Genomic DNA, 16,100 nt, shown 5'->3' with positions numbered 1-16,100 from the left:
GGTCACGTGAAATGTATTAGATAGGAAGATGTTAAAAATTAGCAACGAACCAAATTACGATCCATTAGTTGAAATGTTGAATGAGTGGGTTCGTGTTTTATAACTTTAATTAATGGGGTCACGAGCGGACATTCGAATGCGTTATCCGCTTTGAGACATGAGGTCAAGCCTCAAATGTTTTGAATAACGGCTGGCTTATTCTTTACTGCTTCGCGGCCGAAATGAGCGAGATTTTAGTATGTATCCGTGTAAGCTCACTATAGGCTATGCGATCAGAAATTTAGATGGTGCTTTCTTACTGATGACCCCAGGTGAGAGAGAGAATATATTTTACTACTCACCAAAACATAAAAAAAGAACAGTCAACAAGTAGACACATTTATACAATAATCGGTATTATCTCTAAAAGCGATCTCTTTCAGACAACCGTTTAATATACGGAAATTCTGGAAAATATTAAGATGTAGCAGGTTTTTTTTTAATGCTTAGATAGGTGGACGAGCTCACAGCCCACCTGGTGTTAAGTGGTTACTGGAGCCCATAGACATCCACAACAACATAAATGCGCCAACCACCTTGAGATATAAGTTCTAAGGTCTCGAGTATAGTTAAACCAGGTATGTTGCGGTGTAATATTATTAACCCATAATACAAGTTAAGATGATGGTATAAGCACGTTCGGATTCCCAACTTGTGAGTCCGCACGGGTAGGTACCACCACCCCCCCTATTTCTGCCGTGAAGCAGCTATGCGTTTCGGTTTGAAGGGGCAGAGTAGCCGTTGGAACTATACTGAGACCTTTGAACTCATATCTCAAACTGGGTGGCGGCATTTACGTTGTAGATGTCTATAGGCTCCAGTACCCACTTAACACCAGGTGGCTGTGATCTCGTCCACACACCTAAGCAATAAAAAAAATCTACAACAAGTAACTGGAAAATCGGTCTTACTGCTATTAATTTGCACTATGTCACGGGTCAACGCACGGCCGCGGGTTGAATGTGCCAAAATATTTTTACGCCAATTTATCTTGAGCCGCCCGTCGGTTCCCGATAGCGAGGCAACCGCGTGTTGTCTTAGGTTATTGTGTATTTTGTGTTTAAAATATTAAATAATTTTACGGCCCCGTACACGAAGATTGAAAAACAAAAAACTTAATTAAACTGTTTATTGAGGTAACTAGCGATGTCGTAAACAAAGCTTCAAACTATTTTAGAGCTTTTCTTTATGTCATCGTCGAGAGTTGCCCACGGACTCCTGTTAAGCGGAACCCAAAGCCCTTACAAACTGGAGGCCTTATCAATATCTCCCCGGAAGAAGTCGTTTTTTTTATTTGCTTAGATGTGTGGACGAGCTCACAGCCCACCTGGTGTTAAGTGGTTACTGGAGCCCATAGACATCTACGACGTAAATGCGCCACCCACCTTGAGATATAAGTTCTAAGGTCTCAATTATAGTTACAGTACTATCTTGTTTTAAACGGTCACTGGAAACATGAAAACAGTCTTTCTTCCGTCTACTTTAGTCCACTAAAAGTTCCTCATTGTTTTTAATTACGCTACATATTATAAGCCTGGATGAGAAAAGATAAGGGTTGAAACACCAGGTGGGCTGTGAGCTCGTCCACCCATCTAAGCAATAAATAAAAAAACCTCCTCTTCCCTGAAGGTTTCAGGGCGGGAGCTAGGAACTAAACCGAGTTAAGAACTCGAGAGAAAACTTAGTATAGATAAATTGTTTAAATCACATCGCCAATGACCTCGCGCGTCACAAACGTCAAATTCGCGTTCCACCTGAGCCGGTTCGGCGTACCCCTCTTTTGCGGCGGGTCGGTTCCGCTGACACATTTCCAGTTAGTGAGGGCGATCACCCGGCACAGACATCGAACTCGCGACGCCGACCCGTATATGACCTACACAACCAAATCGACTAATGATACAACAGATTGAAAGATTTGAATTGATCTCCGAAAGGGAGGGATGGGAGAGTCAGTCGCGTGAGGCTTATTATCTAAAGGGCCATTTGCCAATACAACTGAGATTCCGACTTATAACACGGTGGCATCACCGTAATATAATAAAAAAAACGTGTGGCACTCGGGAACTGCCGCGGTAAAGCTATTGCATAGCATTTTTATCAACTTATACAATTATAATTAGACAATGATAATTTAATATTAAAACAATAATAAAACAAGACCACGCTATATTAAACATTAATAAAAGCAAAACATTAACTGTCCCCTTCACACTCATAAGCTAGACCGCGCGCGAGAGAGATGGGTAGACTTTTCATGATGCGCATGCAGTGTGACGTCACGCCACGCGCTTATTCACAAACACTACACAAGCGCAACGTGTGAATGTGTTGAACGCGAGCTACATAGTAGGCGTAATGGGGTGTCAGGTTATTTTCGTTACGGAATTTCTAGATTCAGTCGCCGCGCTCAAAGCCCGCGATAAAATCTATGCAATAGCTTAAAAATACACAGTATAAATTTAACGTCTAATTAATAATAACTAGGAACAAATCATGCACGGTCATTCGTCAATTTAGGATTGCCTGTGTTATGGGTATCAGAGACTGATAAACTTATATATTTATTTATTTATTCAACTTCATGCACAAAGGTACAATGGCGTACTTAACGCCTGAGGCATTCTCTACCAGTCAACCAAGGGTGGTGTCGAGAATCCTGTGGTAGGTGTATTGCGAAAATAACAAAATTAATAATAATATTACATACATATACAAACACATACACGGTATACCTTCTTTCTATTTTTTATTTCTTAGATGGGTGGACGAGCTCACAGCCCACCTGGTGTTAAGTGGTTACTGAAGCCCATAGACATCCACAACGTAAATGCGCCACCCACCTTGGGATATAAGTTCTAAGGTCTCAGGTATAGTTACAACGGCTGCCCCACCCTTCAAACCGAAACGCATTACTGCTTCACGGCAGAAATAGGCAAGGTGGTGGTACCCACCCGCGCGGACTCACAAGAGGTCCTACCACCAGTAATTACGCAAATTATAATTTTAAGAACACCGATCTATGGATGATGACAACCGTTTTCCGGGAGGAAACTTCTATATTCGCACAGCAATTATTGTATGCGTCGCTCTATGACCAGTCAAATATAAATTATGATTAGCTGATGTCCGCGACTCCGTCCGCGTGGAATAGTTACTTTGGCATAACGCTAAATTTTACCCCCCACTTCATTTACTCAGAAATTGAAGATATTTTTTAATTATAGAATGCTAAGGAGCTATTTAAGCCCCCTATTTTGAAACATTCTTTATTGCTGCTCCACTTGTATTGGCCTTACCGTGATGTTATATAGCCTATAGCCTTCGTCAATATATGGTTTATCTAACATTGAAAGAATTTTTCAAATCGGACCATTAGTTCCTGAGATTAGCGCGTTCAAACAAACAAACTCTTCAGCTTTACAATATTAGTATAGAGATATCATTTTTGAAGAAGCTTATAACTTTAAAGAAGCAGGAACTATACTGAGACCTTAGAACTCATATCTCAAGGAGGGTTTTTTTTAATGCCCGTGCAGGCAGACGAGCATACGGCCCACCTGATGGTAAGTGGTTACCGTCGCTCATGGACGTCAGTAAAGCCAGGGGCAAAGCCAAGCCGCCGCCTACCGCTGCTGGTGGCGGCATTGTAGATGTCTATGGGCTCCGGTAACCACTTAACACCAGGTGGGCTGTGAGCTCGTCCACAAATCGAAGTAATAAAAAAAAATAAAAAACTTGCTCTATATAGTTTAGGAGTCGCATCCGTTGATTAGAATAGGAACTTCAATACGCCTAGTTACTGGCGGTGGTGGGTCTGTTGAGTCCGGGTAGGTACCGCCGCCCTGCCTGTTTTTGCCGCGAAGATGCTTTGCTATTGAGATGTGGACCTCATGTCTCAAGGAGGCACGTTATGATGTCACTTTAGAGGACGAGGGAGACCTGAGAAAAAATGGATGAATTGTGTGAAAGACTGTATGTGTAAGAGGGGAGTGAGCGAAGAAATGGTATATGATAGAGGAGTATGGAAGGAGAAAACATGTTGCGCCGACCCCAGGTGACTGGGAGCAGGACAGGAGAATGATGAGGTAGTGTTGTAAGGAATGGAATGACCCCGTCATTTCTTTCTATCATCTCACCACCGGCAAACAGATTGGAATCGATACATAGGTACTGTTCGACTTTCCGAGGGATGATTATTAAAATAAACTTGGATTAGAAAAACTTGTATATTAAAGTAAAAAATCAATAATCTAGGATACAGTGTCACTTATGACAAGGGTATCATGACAACGGATTTGCGTATTACAGCGCTCTCTAGTGACGGTTTTAGGAGTTGGAAAAAACAGGGTGAACATTCCGCCCACCATGAACTACAAAAGTTCATAGCCAACAATGAGGCCATCAAATTTTACATGTACAATTAACATCTCCATGAAACCGTAACATCTTAACCTAATATTAATCAATAAAGAACTGCTCAACATGAACTAAATATAAATTACACATTAAAGAAACCATAATAACGACAAAGTTCAGTCAAGGGTTGCTTTTAAACAGTTCGTACTTACTTACAACTAAACAATAACAAAATACTTAATAGCTGATGCATCCAAAGATACATTTAAGTTACATACATTGCATGAAATATCTACAGTTATTCAGGTAAGTAATGTTAAAAAGCGATAGGCAAAATGCAAAGTTTGGAGACTGGTCTTACAATTTTAGATTTCTTACATTTGATAGTACCCTTGTGACATTATCTGGAAGTCAGTATGCTCTGGTACGACCTTGACCATTCGATACATCTTAACTATGTCCGCTGCGAAACATATAGGATAAGTACGCCATTTCATAATTATGTGTCGTAACTCTGGTTGAAGCCTTGGACCTACCAATAAATCATTGTTCAATGACTTGCCGCTGGTACCCTTACACGAAGCGTCGAAAACAACGCCGACCTTCGTTGTACTTTTGTCCTCGCGAACAACCAACTGCATGATGAGGTAGATAAACGCATCCTGGCTTAGCAGCTTCTTGTTTGTCATTAATTACTTCTATATGATTCATAGCCAGGTGGCTACATTTATTACCTTGGATTATTCTTGCTTCAAGAATGGATTATTTTCAAGTTTCTTCTTGAGCAAGTGGATTGTTGTCGCGAAAAGGAAGACCTACAACATAACGACCCAAACTGTCCCTAGTTGTAGTGGATTCAAAGTATCTTTCACAGGATTCTTCTTCCTTGGATAAAAGTGGATGATGCTAGTCAGTTTCAATCTCCCAGAACTGACGCAGCAAATCATTGATTGAGTTGTCATGGGTATGTGCGCTAATAATGTAAGGAGTATCCCCACTAACTTAAACTCGTCCCGACAGGATCCATCCCAGCTGTGTATTTTGAGCTGTCAAGGTTCCAGGTGGATTTCTCAATATGCCTTCTGACAAAACCTGACCATACACATCAGCGCCCAGTAGAAGATCTATATTGCTTGGTGTACCATATCCTGGATCAGCCATCTGCAATTGCAACAATACCGGCCAATCCTGAAATTGAATTTGCTGTGAAGGAAGAGTGGATGTTAGGCAGTTTAAAACATAGGCTTGAACGGGATAGCTAAAAGAGTTATATGTGGACTGTACTTTAAATTGAACCATATGTTTTACTGAAATACTAGATTTTTCTCCTCCTAAACCAGATATGGTACTTAGAACTGGCAACCTTCAAAGCTGCAAAAGTTGAACTGCGTGTTCACTAATAAACGAGGCTTGAGAGCCCTGATCCAACAATGCCCTAAGTGTGTGATACATACCCTTGTTGGATACATAAACTAATGCGCTAGCTAACATTACTTGACTACTTGATCTCATTTCACTGTTAGAAAAATGGCTGACAACACGCTCCACGTGATCCGCTGCCTGCGGTTCTTGTGCTGGCTCCCGCTGTTGATTAGTGGGCTGACTAGGACCCGCCAGGGTCGGATTGTGAGTGCCGCCTTCCTGGTGCAGCAGCGAGTGATGACGTTGGCCACAGCACCGACAAGCCGTGCGTCGTTTGCACTGTGTTACCGAATGGTTAGCTCCGAAGCAATTGAAACACAGTTTTCTCTTCTGGATGAAGTCCCGGCGATTCCCGATGGCTTCTTGTACAAATTTCTTGCATTGATAAAGCAAGTGATGTCCCGAACAGAATGGGCAGGATACAGACGTCGTCACGCTGAACACCTTCGGTTTATCCGCTGCATCTTTGCCTCTAAACTCTCTTCTTTGGTTTGGTTCTAAAAACTCGAGTGCTCGATATCTTGATTCCAGGAATGATTGGAACTCGCTTAGTGTAGGCAATCGATCAGCCTGTTCGCTTAGTTTTTGTTCCCATTGTTTCTGGGATTCATTATCCAATTTTATTGTGATGAGATATATAATCAGGATGTCCCATGTCGATACAGGTATACCAAGGTTAGATAAAGCGTGCAAGCAATCATTTGTCGTATCGAGTATTTGTTTAACACCGTTGGATGACTCTGAAGATAAAGCCCTTTGGCCCACCAGCCTGGCCAGAATGCTGTTCGCGATGTAACGTTTGTTATTGTACCTTTTGTTTAATAGCTATATTCGTTATTTTCGCATCCCAATATAACATTCTGGTGATTTTCTTCAAACTAACCAGTGTTGTTCCAATAATTGCAATCTCGTTTCGATATATTCCCTTGTTATTCTAGACGCAGGTGACTTTTTGAAATTAATCTTTGCCTTAAATATCTTATTTTGAATATCGGTTTTTTAATATAACTGTCCGGGCCCATTCTTCACATTCACTAGTACTTAGCAACGAAATAGTTTTGTGTTAATTACGGTTTGTAACATTCTTTGCACTTAAAATTGTTGTTTATCATTAGTTGTTTTCTTATCCGGCTCGTATTGGACCATGTTCGACTTTCCGAGGGATGATTATTAAAATAAACTTGGATTAGAAAAACTTGTATATTAAAGTAAAAAATCAATAATCTAGGATACAGTGTCACTTATGACAAGGGTATCATGACAACGGATTTGCGTATTACAGCGCTCTCTAGTGACGGTTTTAGGAGTTGGAAAAAACAGGGTGAACAGGTACTAGTTATTATTGTGTTCTATTTAATCGATTCTAGAATATTCTACGAAGTTATTAGTGATACCCGTGAATATGAAATATTTGGAAGTCCCCTATATTCTTTATGTAGGGTAGATTAGATTGTTCTAAGCGCACAGTATCACTTAATTGGAACTCTATCATAAAGTTCATAAAAATAGCCAAGGAAAACTATCTAGTTTCGGTACGTATAAAAGGTTCACAGCTCCTAAACTACAAATCGGATTTTGCCAAAGGAGGAGACGTCAGATCAGTTTTAGTATTTAAAAAAAAAAAAATCCCCGACTTCAAGCCTACTCGATTTCGTTGAGAAGGTTAATGTTATAACGGTAAACGAGATATTTATTCAAATTAAGAATAATGAGATTCGTTTTTCGTTGATAATAAAAATAATTACCGCCAGTTCGTTTATAAATAGAACGGCGCCAGCGGAAATTGGCTCTAAAAATAACTTTGTACGTACACAACAAAAGAGTTTTAAAAAAGGAATGTCATATTATTATATGCCTTACAAACATTATGGAACGTATGAAAACAAAACAAAAAAAAGAATTCATTTTTAAATTTGGCAACATTGTAATAATAATACTTAAATAAATTTGAAATACGATAAAATTCGTAAATGGAATGCGTAAGCGCATCGCGAACGCGAGACGAAGTGCATGCGCATGAAAAACGTTTTGAAAAAGGAACGTTAGTCACCTGTAGTATACAGTGTTTCGCACAGCGCGGCCGTGTGCGTGGCTCGACGTGCGCAAGTTCAGCGACCTCGGCTGCGCAGTGGGGCAGACGTTGACCCACCACGTGGGCCGCGGTAGGAACAGGCCGCGTCTTATCGTGAACGCAGCTTCCCGGTTCGTGGCGTGTTTTTTTTGAATTGCGAACTTGGATCGTGTTTTTTTTTCTTTTAGAACAAATTTAAAACATTGCGAATTTTTTTCGAATTCTAAACTTTGAGCGGGAATTTGTTTCTGTTTTTAAATTTCGAATTGCAATCAATCTTTATTTGGACTTAACTGGTAGATGACCGAGCTTTGTTCGTTTTTCTTTTTTTGATAACGCCATCTTGTTGTGTTTTTAAACCTTTAGTTGCCCTCAATTAAGAAAAATAGTATTATTATTCGACAATAGATGTCGGGAAGAGTTGATTATTGAAAACACGAATAAAACGCAATTTTTTGAAAATAAATCGTAGCTAGATCGATTTATCGCCCCCGAAATCCCCTGTGTACTAAATTTTATGAAAATCGTTGGAGCCGTTTCCGAGATTCAGATTATATATATATTATTATATTAATATACAAGAATTTCTCGTTTAAAGGTATAAGAAAGATAGGTTCTTTTTTTTTTTTAAATATTGTTTTTATTAAATGCTCGTAGTCGTTGCAAGGTGTTCAAATACTGGACGCGGGTTCCGCCATTTTGTCGCTATTAATCAAATGATAAATCATTACTAAAAATGTGTGTTCGGGCAGGTGACGTTTGCACCTGTGTCGTTTTGAATGAATATTTTTTTGTAATCGATTTTATGTATTTTGAATACAAAATTCCCTAACTATAACTATAGTATTTTTTTTTACCAAATTAGTTGGTTGAACAATTTGCGAGTTCGACGAGCTGGTAACATCATATCATTCACCGCGAATTACTTATGCTTTTCTTTAACTGCCCGTTTGAATTGCCTAGCTTTGTCATCATTTGTTTGTTAATGTAATTTTTTAGCCTTATTAGAAATAGATTCATTCACAGTATCTTCGAATTCGTCTTTCCCATGGTTTATTAGATATTCCAGCGCCTTCATTCCCGATCTTGCGGAAAGAATGGAAAGCAGTCGACGTCGCCCCAAACACGTCATTTCGAATCCTCCCGATCCACTAACGGTGCTTTTAGGTACCTAAAGCACCGGTCATCGTTCAAGGGCTCGACGAATAAATTAACCCTCAGACACAGCCCACTGAGTTTCTCGCGGGATCTTCTCAGTGGGTCGCGTTTCCGATCCGGTGGTAGATTCTGCGAAGCACGGCTCTTGATAGGGTTCGTGTTAGCAACGTCGTCAGGTTTGAGCCCCGTGAGCTCACCTACTAGTTAAGGTTACGCTGGAATAGCCTCTCAAGGCTACCAGCTTAGGTAGGAAAAAATAAATAAATAAATAAAACCAGCGCCTTAATAAATATAGAAGAAAAAGTTTTAAAAAGAAAAATCGACATAATTACTTCAGTGCGCTCAGTCAAAGGATTAAGATCGAGTGACCCGTGAGCTCATCTAGGTACTCATAATAGCAAATAGAAAAAAAAATCCTTTAAATATTAATTTGTACTTAAGCGTATTTACTCTTTATACATGTCAACTTTTTTTTCTTTTTCTTAAATGTGTGGACCAGCTCACGTTCCCAGCGTGACGTGAAGCTGTTGCCCATGGACATCGACACTAAGCTCAGTCCAGTCCTGGAGATGGTACCAGGGCAGACATGCTGATAACCCTATGATGGGTAGACTCAGCTTTTTTTATATACGGCACTTGGTTTCTTGAGGAAGCAATTGTTATTAGTTGCGAGTTTATAAAAATCTTCAGTTTCATAAATATATTATGTTATTATGAGAAGTGATATGGAGAGAAAAGACATGAAGTTGATTTAATTGAGCCTTTTTTTATTTATTTTTTATTGCTTAGATGGGTGGACGAGCTCACAGCCCACCTGGTGTTAAGTGGTTACTGGGGCCCATAGACATCTACAACGTAAATGCGCCACCCACCTTAAGACATCAGTTCTAAGGTCTCAGTATAGTTACAACGGCTGACGCGCCCCCGCCTTATTTACTGAGACTCCAGTGGACTCTGGAAAAACCTGACTGGCCACGTTCGGTTACATCGCTTCATATATACTGGTGGTAAGACCTCTTGTGAGTCCGCACGGGTAGGTACCACCGCCCCTCCTGTTTCTGCCGTGAAGCAGTAATGCGTTTCCGTTTGAAGGGCTTGTCAGCCGTTGTAACTATACTGAGACCTTAGAACTTATATCTCAAGGTGTGTGGCGCATTTGCGTTGTAGATGTCTATGGGCTCCAGTAATCACTTCACACCAGGTGGGCTGTGAGCACGTCCACACATCTAAGCAATAAAAAAAAAACCCCACACTAGTGCGCTCTCACAGACGTTCAACGGTTAATAAGAGTTATTACATATATTTAACGCGCGACCCGGTCGGAGGAATTAACTAGGTATGTTAAAAAGTCAGACGAGAAGAACCGGGTCGCTTTATTTGTTAACTCGCACCTTCATTGAAGCTTATGTAATTCAGGACTAGCTTGGTTCTTATACGTCAAGACCAAAATACAATATGGATAATGATCGTGTTATAAAGCTTAAAAGCGCTGAAAGAAAGCAACTGATGGAAATTGTCGTCTTGTCGGTTCCAACGGATCCACTCTCGATGCTTTTGGGACCCTCAAGCAGCGGTCACCGTCCTCAGCGAGCTCCTTGACGAGCGAATTGACCCATAGAAACAGCCCACTGAGTTTATCGTCGGATCTTCTCGGTGGATCGCGATTCTGATTTGATAGTAGACTCAGCGAAGCACTGCTCTTGCTAGGGCTAGTGTTAGCAAATTGTCTCAGGTTGAGCCGGTGAGCTCACCTATCCGTCCGCGCTTAGCTGGAATAGCCCCTTAGACCAGTGTTTCCCAACCTTTTTTGTGTCATGCCCCACTGTAACATTTCTAAAATTTGTATGCCACCCGTACATAATTTTTAACATTAAAGAACTGATTTGTTCACTTAGCAAACATATTAAATAGGTTTTAGGAAGAAATCATAATGATTTTTTTATCAAAACACAGTAATATTTCAGAACATATAATAAAAAACTGAAATTGAAATTTAAAATAATTTTAATACAGATTTTCTATATTAATTTAGTGCGATTGCCTCCCTTAATTATCAGATTGGCCCCTTGTGGCGCATGGGCCCCAGTTTGGGAAACACCGCCTTAGACTATCAACGAATAGGTAGGGAAAATTCATACGTTCGAAAAACAAAACTAAAAATGTTGTTCGCATCACTAAAAACGCCACTAAATACGACACTAATAATTCCTTCACGGTCGTATGTATTATGAAAACGTTCGAATTTCAAATGAGGCGGAAGGCGGGAAAAAAAAACAACAACAATTTTCTAGAATAATCTCGAATCGCTCGGAAGTGCGCGTGGTTGGATACGAAAATTTTCGAATGTTTTTTTTTTTTTCGTTTTTTTTTTTTGTTTAAAATTCGAATGCAATTCGCGAACGGCGCCCCGGTGGATAGATGAGTGCCGTTGAACCGTTTCGGGGGTCATCGTCCGAACGTCGAACCTTCGGCAATGTGAGCCGAGATAACACCGGGCCGTATCGATCGGCGATTTATTAGTCGCCGTGACGTTTCCAACCGGATTCGTCGCCTAAGAAGGTACCGTCACGGGATATTCGATCAGTGAAAATGCCCATAACAGTACCCGCTTACCGTCACACGGGCCGTATGCTCGTCTGCCTACAAGGACAATAAATGGAAAATCGTGAAGACGTTTCTCATTGCAATAGCGTCACGATCACCGTTTTCCATCGACACTGTTATTAACAGTAATAATACAAAACGTATGAAACTTAATAATTAGTTTTGTAGTTGCTAGGCAGCGGCTTGAATCTGGCCGTGGCATTGCTGACGTCCATGGGCGACGGTGACCACTCATCACCAGGCGGGCCGTATGCTCGTCTGCCTACACGGGCAATAAAAAAAATTACTGACGTCTTTATATACCACGCCACTGATTTTTAACACAATACCCAATACATTGCCCCCGCTTCGAGCTTCCATTCTTAAACTTCCTCTCTTTTTAATGGTCATTGACTTCCACCCCGTGTTCACCCCGGAATCTGACCCTGAATGAACTTCAACGAAATCGACGCAGTTATGTAAGATCCTCCCGGTGACCTCGTGAAAGGGTCACTTTAGTTCACGCACATCGTTCCATAGTTCGTTGGACGCGGTCGCGAACTGCGCTGTCAAAATTTGAAATTCGAACACACCTATTATCCTCCTCCTACTGTGTAGGTAGGTACGTTAATTTGAATATTTGAATTTCGTATTCATTCCTGGAATCGGTTCTCGAAACGGGATTCGATATTCGAATGCTTTCGTTCGTTATGTTGTCAGCAAGCGAAACAGCAAATTATTTTTTGTTGTCTTTTTATTAAGCGCTTATATTGTAACTACACACACACACACACACACACACACACACACACACACACACACACACACACACACACACACACACACACACACACACACACACACACACACACACACACACACACACACACACACTTTATTGCTTAGTTGGGTGGATGAGCTCACAGCCCACCTGGTGTTAAGTGGTTACTGGAGCCCATAGACATCTAGAACGTAAATGCGCCACCCACCTTTGAGATATAAGTTCTAAAGTCTCAGTATAGTTACAACGGCTGGTCCGCCCTTCAAACCGAAACGCATTACTGCTTCACGGCAGAAATAAGCAGGGCGGTGATACCTACCCGTGCGGACTCACAAGAGGTCCTACCACCAGTGAAGTTAACTGTTTATTTTATATGTATAATAGGTAAAAGAATACATATAGGCATAGTTAAGATGTTCCATTCAGAAAAAATACTTTCCTTTTTGTTACTTACTGGCTTCTAGTCGCATATAACACGGTTTGGTACAACGCGGGACGCTGTAGGAACTTATCCACCGCGTTATAGGGAGGTTACTTGTACATCTAATAAATAAATCGGACCTTCGAATACGCACCGGCATTGTTAGCCGGTTTGATTAGCCTCTGGTCATGTCTAATACAATTCGACCTTCGAGGGAGCCTAGCCAAATGGAAATTTTCATCGTCACTCTCTTTCTCTCTCTCTCTTGGTCTGGCCTTAGGGTCAATATAAAAATTTTCTGAATTTTTTAGCGAAATCTGTCCAGCCGTTTCAGAGTCTATAGGGAATAAAGAAACATCGACTATTATCAGAATCTATACTAATATATAAATCTACAGTGGTTTTTACGGATGTTCCGTTATAACTACTGAACCGTGCATCCGATTGACTTGAAACTTGGTATCCACGTAGAAAATACATGTACTTAATTGATAGACTAATATTTATATGAGTGTTGGACTCCCTACACCAGTTGCGGGGGCGTTAATGATGAGAATATTTGTGGGGGTGAGAAATAATAATGTTAATTTTAAATGCCCAGCGAAGCGGACGGGTACAGCTAGTTATATATAAAGATATGTGTTTAATATACATACATTTTTTTACTAAAAGCATTAAGCTCCCAACTCTCAAAGATGCGGGCGGCACTAAAGCTGTCCATGCGCCGCTCGACGCTGAGCGAAACGTGAGGTCTTTTGGCTCTCTATCACAAAAAAAATGTATACTTAATTTTAATAAACTTTTCTTGTATTTTCTCACCGCAATGTGTACAGTATTATATTAGGATTTACGCCTAGTCATTACAAAATATAACTAGATTCGTAAGCTTACGTTTTTGAGTCGTTCTCTTGAATTATGCTGCAATTGAAATTCAAATATGGACTTCTTCGGAAAATCCCTGTATAAAAAAAATGTGTACATTTTTCTTTTATTTTTTTATTGCTTAGATGGGTGGACGAGCTCACAGCCCACCTCGTGTTAAGTGGTTACTGGAGCCCATAGACATCTACAACGTAAATGCGCCACCCACCTTGAGATATAAGTTCTAAGGTCTCAAGTATAGTTGCAACGGCTGCCCCACCCATTAAACCGAAACGCATTACTGCTTCACGGCAGAAATAGGCAGGGTGGTGGTACCTACCCGTGCGGACTCTCAAGAGGTCCTACCACCAGCTATCAAACAAAACGCGTATGGAAGTTAGCCGCGTGGCCCTTTAGCCGAACCAAACGCCTTAGTTTTCAAATCCAATATAAACTTGTAATTTTTATCAAGATTGTATGTAGCCTCTTAATCTTCGGTGTAAAATTACGCATTTTATAAATTTTAGTAATGAAAATCTCATGTTGGTTACTGATTCCTTTGGCTTGGCCCACCGGCGGACCGCATTGCAACGTATTAATTAATTACAAAAAAGATTATTATCTGAATATTCGAATTCCGTGCTTCGACTGCAGCCTACAACATAACATGTCCAAGCGCGCGGCTCTAGATCTCATTATGCAATCTCACGAATGCAACACCGCCGGTTCAATGACACGCGACATGCCATTGTCAAAAGTGACACCTCATAATCTTTCAAACACGCGACATCCATTGTTAGGCATCAAGTGATTTAACATTATTTTTTTAAATTTTATTATTGCCCTTGTAGGCAGACGAGCATACGGCCCACCTGATGGTGAGTGGTTACCGTCGCCCATGGACTTCAGCAATGCCAGGGGCAGAGCCAAGCCGCTGCCTACCGCTTAATACTCTCCCTAACCTCGTTTGAAGAAGGACATGTGATAGCGCTCGGGAAACACCGTGGAGGGGAGCTCTTTCCATAGCCGGATGGTACGTGGCAAAAAATACCTCTGGAAATGCGCTGTCGATGAACGCAGCGGTTCCAGATAATATGGATGAACTCTGCTCCGATGGCGGAAGGTGAAGGGGATCATCTCAAACAATTCCTCAATGTTTGGCCACTACACGTTTTAATCGATGAAGGTTCTGTGTGTTTAATGCGAGTTTTTTAACGTTCTCGATCGCGTAAAAGTTAACTCAAATTTGTATGGAGTTGGAACGTTTACCTGCGTTTGCCGCTAGGGGCGCTGTTCCAAACTCCATTAAAATTTGAGTTAACTTTTACGCTATCGAGAACGTTAAAAAACTCGCACTAAGCACACTGTTATAGCCTTTGTGGGTACCTGGTTATTGTCGCTGTTGGACATCAGCAGTGCAAGTGTAACGGTTGCCTGACCCGTCACCGCGCACCGTGCAGTCATCGGAACAATAGATATATATATAATAATAGATATATATAGAACCCTCAATTGTCTGGTCTAAGCTTTGCCACTGCTTAAACACATTCGTAGCAGTTAGACGCATAAAGACAACGCCGAATCACCCAACCACCCAATCATCCAATCACCCAGCCCTAATATCTATAACTATACTTGAGACCTTAGAACTTATATCTCAAGGTGGGTGGCGCATTTACGTTGTAGATGTCTATGGACTCCAGTAACCACTTAGCACCAGGTGGGCTGTGATCTCGTCAACTCATCTGTACGAAAACAATGGGTCATTACAAAAAAGAATCGATATTCATCATAAATTAATAATAATAATAATAATTAGTGAGATGACGTTTTTGGACGTGTCTTTTATTAATGCAATAATCATTATTAAGGCGATGATACACCGAGCGCAGAACGTAAGTGTATGAAGGGAACGGTTTCAGAAGGAGATTTAAATCTTAAAGCCCATATAAACATGGTTTTAGTTGTCTAAAATTTCATAATAATTTCATTAAAACAAAAAGACTAATCACAAATCGTCGTAGCCATAAAAGCTCACCAATTTTAATGAAATACGTACTCAACAATGTGATAGCTGTTGGCAAATCCCGCCCTTTCTGGCTGAGCCCTTGCTCGCCCGCCTGTCCTTGTGAAACTGGAAAGGCCTCCGGGCCACCAGTAAACCCTAAATCATAAAAAAAAAACTTAACATGTTGACTGCGTTTTGCGGCTTAAAAAGCGCCATACGCGACAGTCTTCTGATGCAGCATTCATACCTGTGGCCTTACGCACGATGCTTGAAGCGACTATGTCCAGATTTCTATCGGCGGATCCTTTGCTAGGCTCATCAGGTCTCATATCTATACTATAATCTATACTAATAATATTATAAAGAGGAAAGATTTGTTTGTTTGTTTGTTTCGAATAGG

The 16,100-nt window shown here is 40.8% G+C and overlaps 1 protein-coding gene across 8 annotated transcripts in view; it reads left to right on the top strand.

The window, feature by feature from the left end:
- Hr3 (nuclear hormone receptor 3 ROR-beta) overlaps positions 1 to 16,100 on the top strand; it is a 144,626-nt gene that overhangs the window by 95,952 nt on the left and 32,574 nt on the right. The window lies entirely within an intron of this gene.

The sequence above is a fragment of the Bombyx mandarina genome, chromosome 02 (genome assembly GCF_030267445.1).
Source record: "Bombyx mandarina strain Sakado chromosome 02, ASM3026744v2".
NCBI classification, from domain to species: domain Eukaryota; kingdom Metazoa; phylum Arthropoda; class Insecta; order Lepidoptera; family Bombycidae; genus Bombyx; species Bombyx mandarina.
Note: the sequence above shows the minus strand (reverse complement) of the source record. Positions and strands in the feature narration are given on the sequence as shown.